Source organism: Tetrao urogallus, assembly GCF_951394365.1.
Source record: "Tetrao urogallus genome assembly, contig: scaffold_328, whole genome shotgun sequence".
NCBI classification, from domain to species: Eukaryota; Metazoa; Chordata; class Aves; order Galliformes; family Phasianidae; genus Tetrao; species Tetrao urogallus.
In genome coordinates, this window is record NW_027638817.1 from 1 (window position 1) to 9,215 (window position 9,215).

The window sequence follows — 9,215 nt, forward strand, 5'->3', positions numbered from 1 at the left end:
CCCAAAATGGCCCCAAATGGAGCCGTAGCCCCATTTTAAGACACCACGACGACCCGTAGCCCCAAACCCTATAGGTCCGATCTTATAGGGCCAAGGATGGGATGGGAGCATGGATGTTGCATCTGAACCCAACTGGACCAACCCATGACCCAACGGGATGCAAAAAGGGACCAAAAAGGGACCAAAATGGCCCCAAATGGAGTCCTGGCCCCATTTTAAGACACCACGACGACCCCTAGCCCCAAACCCTATAGGTCCGATCTTATAGGGCCAAGGATGGGATGGGAGCATGGATGTTGCGTCTGAACCCAACTGGACCAACCCATGACCCAACGGGATGCAAAAAGGGACCAAAATGGGACCAAATGGAGTCGTGGCCACATTGTGGGACGCCATGATGACCCATAGACCCCAAACCCTATGGGGCCGATCCTATAGGGTCAAGGATGGGATGGGACCAGAAGATTGGTGTCTGAACCCAACTGGACCAACCCAAGACTCAACAAGATGCAAGATGGGACCAAAATGGGACAAATTGGAATCGTGCCTCATTGTGGGACGCCATGATGACCCCAAATCCTATAGAGCTGATCCTATAGGGTCAAGAATGGGATGGGAGCAGAAGTTTGGTGTCCCAACCCAACTGGACCAACCCAAGACTCAACAAGATGCCAAAAGGGACCAAAATGGCCCCAAATGGAGTCGTGGCCTCACTGTGGGACGCCATGATGACCCCAAATCCTATAGGGTGGATCCTATAGGATCAAGGATGGGATGGGAGCATGGATGTTGCGTCTGAACCCAACTGGACCAACCCATGACCCAACAAGATGCCAAAAGGGACCAAAATGGGACCAAAATGGGACCAAATGGAGTCATGGCCCCATTTTGGGACACCACGACGACCCACAGCCCCCAAACCCTATAGGGCCAAGCTTATAGGGTCAAGAATGGGATGGGAGCATGGATGGGGTGTCTGAACCCAACTGGACCAACCCAAGACCCAACAAGATGCCAAAAGGGACCAAAATGGCCCCAAATGGAGCCGTAACCCCATTGTGGGACGCCACGACGACCCGTAGCCCCAAACCCTATAGATCCGATCTTATAGGATCTCCGTTTTTCCTCTCCTTTTACCGGAGCTGGAGACGGAGCTGGCGGTGCTGGTGCTGTGGCTGTGCTCCATGGCCGGGCTGGTGGAGGCGCTGTTGCTGGTGTTGGTTCCTTCGTCGTTGGTTTTTTTAAAGAAATTATGTTGGAGGGCGTAAAAAGGGGTGATGCGACTGCGGGGTTCGTAATCCAACATCCTCAAAACCAGATCTTTGAATTTCAGGTAATCCGAAGGCGCGTGGCCTTGTTCTCCCGCTCTTCGACCTCCCGGACCGCCGCTTTCTACCCCCAAAACTTCATGAAGGCGACGGGTGCCGGGGATTTTGTAGTCCTGGAAAGGGATGGGATTTTGGGGGGGGGGGAGAGGGGGGTTTTGTGGGGGAAGGGGGGGGGTTTGGGGGTCTCTGGAGGGATTTGAGGGGTTTTAGGGGGTCTATGGGGGGAGAATGGGGCTGATGGGGGGATTTGGGGGGTCTATGGGGGGGAGAATGGGGCTGGGGGGGGTTGGGGGTCTCTATGGGGGGAGAAAGGGGCTGGGGAGGGGATTTGGGGGGTTTTGGGGGTCTCTGGGGGGGATTTGAGGGGTCTATGGGGGGAGAATGGGGTTGAGGGGGGAATTTATGGGGTCTATGGGGGGAGAATGGGGTCGATGGGGGGGATTTGGGGTGTTTAAGGGGTCTCTATGGAGGGAGAATGGGGTTCGGGGGGGTTGGGGGTCTTTATGGGGGAGAATGGGGTAGGGGGGGGTTGGGGGGTTTTAGGGGTCTCTGGGGGGGTTTTGGGGGGTCTATGGGGGAGAAGGGGGTTGAGGGGGGGGATTTGAGGGGTTTATGGGGGGTCTATGGGGGGAGAATGGGGTTCAGGGGGGGGTTGAGGGGTTTTAGGGGTCTCTGGGGGGATTTGAGGGGTTTTAGGGGGTCTATGGGGGGAGAATGGGGTTGAGGGTGGGATTTATGGGGTTTGAGGGGGAGAATGGGGGGGATTTGAGGGGTCTATGGGGGAGAATGGGGTTGAGGGTGGGGTTTGGGGGGCTTTAGGGGGAGAATGGGGCTGATGGGGGGTTTGTGGGGTCTATGGGGGGGAGAAAGGGGCTGGGGGGGGTTGGGGGTCTCTATGGGGGGAGAATGGGGCTGGGGAGGGGATTTGGGGGGTTTTGGGGGTCTCTGGGGGGCATTTGAGGGGTCTATGGGGGGAGAATGGGGTTGAGGGGGGGATTTATGGGGTCTATGGGGGGAGAATGGGGTCGATGGGGGGGATTTGGGGTGTTTAAGGGGTCTCAATGGAGGGAGAATGGGGTTCGGGGGGGTTGGGGGTCTCTATGGGGGGAGAATGGGGTTCAGGGGGGATTTGGGGGGTTTTGGGGGTCTCTGGGGGGCATTTGAGGGGTCTATGGGGGGAGAATGGGGTTGAGGGGGGGATTTATGGGGTCTATGGGGGGAGAATGGGGCTGATGGGGGGATTTGGGGGGTCTATGGGGGGGAGAATGGGGCTGGGGGGGGTTGGGGGTCTCTATGGGGGGAGAAAGGGGCTGGGGAGGGGATTTGGGGGGTTTTGGGGGTCTCTGGGGGGGATTTGAGGGGTCTATGGGGGGAGAATGGGGTTGAGGGGGGGATTTATGGGGTCTATGGGGGAGAATGGGGTCGATGGGGGGGATTTGGGGTGTTTAAGGGGTCTCTATGGAGGGAGAATGGGGTTCGGGGGGGTTGGGGGGTCTCTATGGGGGAGAATGGGGTGGGGGGGGTTGGGGGGTTTTAGGGGTCTCTGGGGGGGTTTTGGGGGGTCTATGGGGGGAGAATGGGGTTGAGGGGGGGATTTATGGGGTTTGAGGGGGAGAATGGGGGGGATTTGAGGGGTCTATGGGGGAGAATGGGGTTGAGGGTGGGGTTTCGGGGGCTTTAGGGGGAGAATGGGGCTGATGGGGGGTTTGTGGAGTCTATGGGGGGGAGAAAGGGGCTGATGGGGGGATTTATGGGGTCTATGGGGGGTAGAATGGGGCTGGGGGGGGTTGGGGGTCTCTATGGGGGGAGAATGGGGTTTTATGGGGGGGATTTGGGGGGTTTATGGGGGGTCTTTGGGGGGAGAATGGGGTTCAGGGGGGGGGTTGGGGGTCTCTATGGGGGGAGAATGGGGCTGGGGAGGGGATTTGGGGGGTTTTGGGGGTCTCTGGGGGGGATTTGAGGGGTCTATGGGGGGAGAATGGGGTTGAGGGGGGGATTTATGGGGTCTATGGGGGGAGAATGGGGTTGAGGGGGGGATTTGGGGGGTCTATGGGGGGAGAATGGGGTTGAGGGGGGGATTTGGGGGGTCTATGGGGGGAGAATGGGGTTGAGGGGGGGATTTGGGGGGTCTATGGGGGGGAGAATGGGGTTGAGGGGGGGATTTGGGGGGTTTTGGGGGGAGGGGGGTGGGGTTTGTGGGGTCTATGGGGGGGGAATGGGGTTCAGGGGGGGATTTGGGGGGTCTATGGGGGGGGAGAAGGGGGTTCGGGAGGGGGTTGGGGGTCTTTATGGGGGGAGAATGGGGCTGAGGGGGGGATTTGGGGGGTCTATGGGGGGGAAAATGGGGTTGAAGGGGGGTTTATGGGGTTTTAGGGGTCTCTATGGGGGGAGAATGGGGTTGAGGGCGGGATTTATGGGGTTTTGGGCTACTGGTCCATACTGGGCAGCTACTGGTCCGTACTGGGGAGTTACTGGTCCATACTGGTCAGTACTGGTCCATACTGGGTAGCTACTGGTCCATACTGGTCAGGACTGGGGAGCTACTGGTCCATACTGGCCAGCTACTGGTACATACTGGGCAGCTATTGGTCCATACTGGTCCATACTGGTCCATCCTGGTCTGTACTGGTCCCTACTGGTCCATACTGGTCCCTACTGGGCAGCTACTGGTCCGTACTGGGCAGAGACTGGACCATACTGGTCCCTACTGGTCCCGCCTGGTCCCTACTTGTCCGTACTGGTCCCTACTGGTTCATACTGGTCTCTACTGGTCCGTACTGGTCCCTACTGGCCCATACTGGGCAGCTATTGGTCCCTACTTGTCCATCCTGGTCCCTACTGGTCCGTACTGGTCCATACTGGTCCATCCTGGTCTATACTGGTCCCTACTGGTCCATAATGGTCCCTATTCATCCCTACTGATCCGTATTGGTCCATACTGGTCCCTACTGGTCCCTACTGGCCCATACTGGGCAGCTATTGGTCCGTACTGGTTCCTACTGCTTCATACTGGTCCGTACTCGTCCCTACTGATCCATACTGGTCCGTACTGGTTCCTACTGCTTCATACTGGTCCGTACTGGTCCATACTGATCCATACTGGTCCGTACTGGTCCCTACTCGTCCCTACTGATCCGTACTGGTCTGTACTGGTCCATTCTGGTCCATCCTGGTCCCTACTGGTCCCTGCTGATCCATACTGGCCCCTACTGGTCCCTACTGGTCCTACTGGTTCCTACTGCTTCATACTGGTCCGTACTGGTCCGTACCGGTCCATACTGATCCATACTGGTCCATACTGATCCATACTGGTCCATACTGGTCCGTACTGGTCCCTACCGGTCCCTACTGATCCATACTGGTCCATACTGATCCATACTGGTCCCTACTGGTCCATACTGGTCCCTACTGGTCCATACTGGTCCATACTGGTCCCTACCGGTCCATACTGGTCCCCACTGGTCCCTACCGGTCCCTACTGATCCATTCTGGTCCCTACTGGTCCGTACTGGTCCCTACCGGTTCCTACTGACCCATACTGGTCCATACTGGTCCCTACTGGTCCATACTGGTCCATCCTGGTCCCTACTGGTCCATAGTGGTCCCTACTGATCTGTACTGGTCCCTACTGGTCCATTCTGGTCCCTACCGGTTCCTACTGACCCATACTGGTCCATACCGGTCCGTACTGGTCTGTACTGGTCCATCCTGGTCCCTACTGGTCCATAGTGGTCCCTACTGGTCCATCCTGGTCCCTACTCGTCCCTACTGGCCCATACTGGTCCATCCTGGTCCCTACTGGTCCATACTGGTCCCTACCAGTCTCTACTGGTCCCTACTGGTCCATACTGGTCCGTAATAGTCCGTACTGATCCATACTGGTCCCTACCGGTCCCTACTGATCCATACCAGTCCCTACTGATCCATACCAGTCCCTACTGATCCATACCGGTCCCTACTGGTCCCTACTGGTCCGTACTGGTCCGTACTGACCCATACTGGTCTCTAGTGGTCCCTACCGGTCCATACTCATCCCTACCGGTCCCTACTGATCCATACCGGTCCCTACCGATCCATACTGGTCCCTACTGATCCATACTGGTCCGTACCGGTCCCTACTGGTCCGTACTGATCCATACTGGTCCCTACTGGTCCGTACTGGTCCATCCTGGTCCCTACTGGTCCCTACTGATCCATACTGGTCCGTACTGGTCCGTACTGGTCCCTACCGGTCCCTACTGGTCCGTACTGGTGCCGCCCCCCGCTCACCTTCTTGCTCTCCCTGTTCCTCTTCAGGGCCCAGCCGCCTTCCGGCAGCTTCTCGAAATACTTCCGGGCTTTTGGGGCCTGTTCCAACATGTGGGGAGGGGGCAACCCCAGCACCTCCACGATGCGGCTCATCTGGTCGGCCTGGGGGGGGGGATATGGGGTGGGGGGGGGTCAACAAGGCCACCCTGACCCTATAGAAATGTCCCTGGGGTCCCCAATCCTATAGGAAACAACCCTGGGGTCCCCAACCCCCCCCGACCCTATAAAGGACACCCCTGGGGATATGGGGTGGGGGGGGTCAACAAGGCCACCCTGACCCTATAGAGGACACCCCTGGGGTCCCCAAGGCCACCCTGACCCTATAAAGACCCCCTGTGCACCCCAAGGCCACCCTGACCCTATAGGAAACAACCCTGGGGTCCCCAAGTCCACCCTGACCCTATAAGGGACAACCCTCCTCTGACCCTATAAAGGACACCCCTGTGCACCCCAAGACCACCCTGACCCTATAGGGGATGGCCCTGGGGTCCCCAAGGCCACCCTGACCCTATAGGGAACATCCCTGGGGTCCCCAAGCCCCCCCCGACCCTATAGGGGATGTCCCTGGGGTCCCCAAGCCCCCCTTGACCCTATAAGGGACACTCCAGTGCACCCCAACCCCCCCTGACCCTATAGGGGACGTCCCTGGGGTCCCCAACCCCCCCCGACCCTATAGGGGACGTCCCTGGGGTCCCCAACCCCCCCCGACCCTATAGGGGACGTCCCTGGGGTCCCCACCCCCCCTCTGACCCTATAAAGGACCCCTGTGCACCCCAAGGCCACCCTGACCCTATAGGAAACATCCCTGGGGTCCCCAACCACCCCCGACCCTATAGGGAACATCCCTGGGGTCCCCAAGCCCCCCCCGACCCTATAGGGGATGTCCCTGGGGTCCCCAAGCCCCCTTTGACCCTATAAGCGACACTCCAGTGCACCCCAAGCCCCCCTGACCCTATAGGGGACGTCCCTGGGGTCCCCACCCCCCCTCTGACCCTATAAAGAACCCCCTGTGCACCCCAAGGCCACTCTGATCCTATAGGGGATGGCCCTGGGGTCCCCAACCGCCCCCGACCCTATAGGGAACATCCCTGGGGTCCCCAAAGTCACCCAGACCCTATAGGGGACGTCCCTGGGGTCCCCAACCCCCCCCTGACCCTATAAGGAACACTCAAGTGCACCCCAAGCCCCCTTTGACCCTATAGGGGACATCTCTGGGGTCCCCAACCCCCCCTGACCCTATAAGGGACACTCAAGTGCACCCCAAGCCCCCCCCAGACCCTATAGAGGACGTCCCTGGGGTCCCCAAGCCCCCTTTGACCCTATAGGGGACAGCCCCATAATACACCCCAACCCCCCCCCGACCCCATAGGCGCCACCCCACAGCTCCCCCTATAGGGCACCATTCACTTCCCAGCCTGCCCTCAGTGCTATAGGGCCACCTAAGCCCCGCCCCCCAAAACCTAAGCCCCGCCTCCTTCGCGCACAAGCCCCGCCCACCCCATTGACAGCACCGGGGCCGTAGCCAAGCCCCTCCCACCTCATTATCATGCACCACGCCCCCTTTTCCCGCGAGACCACCTGCGCCGCCTCTCTTAAAGGGACAGCGCACCGCAACTCTTAAAGTGACACCACCCCACGCCCCACAAAACCAGCTCCGCCCCCCACCAAGCCCCTCCCACCGCCAATTTAAGCCCCGCCCCCCCCCTTGCTCATAAGCCCCGCCCACCTCATTGGAACCGCTGAAAAGGGGCTCCCCTGTGTGCATCTCTACCAGGATGCAGCCCAGAGACCACATGTCGATGGCCAGGTCGTAAGGCAGCCCCAGCAGCACCTCAGGAGAGCGGTAGAAACGGCTCTGGATGTACTGGTAGATCTGCAATGGGGGGTGGGGGGGGGGGGGTCAGGTGGGAGATGGGGGGGGGCCGAAACCCCCCCGCGTTGGGTGAGAAGAGTGGGAGGATCGTTTAAGGGGTGTCTGTGCCTTTAAGAGAGCGTGGGAGGATCGTTTAGGGGGTGTCTGTGCCTTTAAGAGAGCGCGGGAGGATCGTTTAGGGGGTGGCTGTGCCTTTAAGAGAGGGTGGGAGGATCGTTTAGGGGGTGTCTGTGCCTTTAAGAGAGCGTGGGAGGATCGTTTAAGGGGTGTCTGTGCCTTTAAGAGAGCGTGGGAGGATCGTTTAGGGGGTGGCTGTGCCTTTAAGAGAGCGTGGGAGGATCGTTTAAGGGGTGTCTGTGCCTTTAAGAGAGCGTGGGAGGATCGTTTAGGGGGTGGCTGTGCCTTTAAGAGAGCGTGGGAGGATCGTTTAAGGGGTGTCTGTGCCTTTAAGAGAGCGCAGCTGCACAGCAGGAGGCGTGGCCAGAGCGGGGCAGTGGGCGGGGCTTCATCCAGGCAGTGGGAGGGGCTTTGAGAAGGACAGCTCAGCTATAAAGGGGGAAGGGCCAGAATGGAAGGGGGCGTGGCCTGAATCCAAAAGGGAGCAGGGCCTAAATGAAAGGGGGCGTGGCCTGATTTGGGGTTTGTGGTCCGTGTGCAAAAGGGGCGTGGCCAGAATGGAAGGGGGCGTGGCCTAAATGGAAGGGAAGTGGCAAAAACCGGGAGGGGGTGTGGTCTAAATGCAAGGGGGCGTGGTCTAAAAGGAAGGGGGCGTGGTCTGTATGTCAAGGGGGGTGTGGCCTGGATGGAAGGGGCGTGGCCTAAATGGAGGGGGCGTGGCCTAAATGGAAGCAGAGCACGGCCTGTGTTCAAAAAGGGAGTGGTCTAAATGGAAGGGGGCGTGGCCTCGATGGAAGGGGGCGTGGCCTGAGTCCAAAAGGAAGCAGGGCCTAAATGAAAGGGGGAGTGGCCTGATTTGGGGTTTGTGGCCCGTGTGCAAAAGGGACATGGATGGAAGGGGGCGTGGCCTGAATTGAAGGGGGCGTGGCCTGTGTGTCAAGGGGGTGTGGCCTGGATGGAAGGGGGGCGTGGCAAAAAGAATGGAAGGGGGCGTGGCCTAAATGGAAGTGTGTTCAAAAGGGTCGTGATGTAAATGGAAGGGGGCGTGGCCAGAACGAAAGGAGGCGTGGCCAGAATGGAAAGGGGGCGTGGCCTGAATGGAAAGGGGGCGTGGCCTGAATGGAAAGGGGTGTGTGTGGCCTGGATGTAAGGGGGCGTGGCCAGAACGGAAGAGGGGCGTGGCCTAAATGGAAGCGTGTTCAAAAGGGGCATGATCTAAATGGAAGGGGGCGTGGTCAGAACGGAAGGAGGCGTGGCCAGAACGGAAGGGGGTGTGGCCTGTGTGTCAAGGGGGCGTGGTCTGGATGGAAGAGGGCGTGGCCTAAATGGAAGCGTGTTCAAAAGGGGCGTGATCTAAATGGAAGGGGGCGTGGCCAGGACAGAAAAGGGGGCGTGGCCTGTGAGTCAAGGGGGTGTGGTCTGGATGGAAGGGGGCGTGGCCTAAATGGAAGTGTGTTCAGAAGGCGCGTGATCTAAATGGAAGGGGCGTGGCCAGAACGAAAGGGGGCGTGGCCAGAATGGAAAGGGGGCGTGGCCTGTATGTTAAGGGGGTGTGGCCTGGGTGGAAGGGGGGCGTGGCAAAGAGAAGG

At 59.3% G+C, this 9,215-nt stretch overlaps 1 pseudogene across 1 annotated transcript; it reads right to left on the reverse strand.

Moving 5' to 3' along the window:
* Positions 1-1,137: 1,137 nt before the first annotated feature.
* Positions 1,138-7,509, reverse strand: LOC306957720 (dual specificity tyrosine-phosphorylation-regulated kinase 1A pseudogene; annotated as a pseudogene). Its single transcript has 3 exons — positions 7,363-7,509; positions 5,598-5,738; positions 1,138-1,441 (listed from the first exon to the last, which is right to left on the reverse strand). The product of its transcript is annotated as a dual specificity tyrosine-phosphorylation-regulated kinase 1A pseudogene (transcript).
* Positions 7,510-9,215: the final 1,706 nt, after the last annotated feature.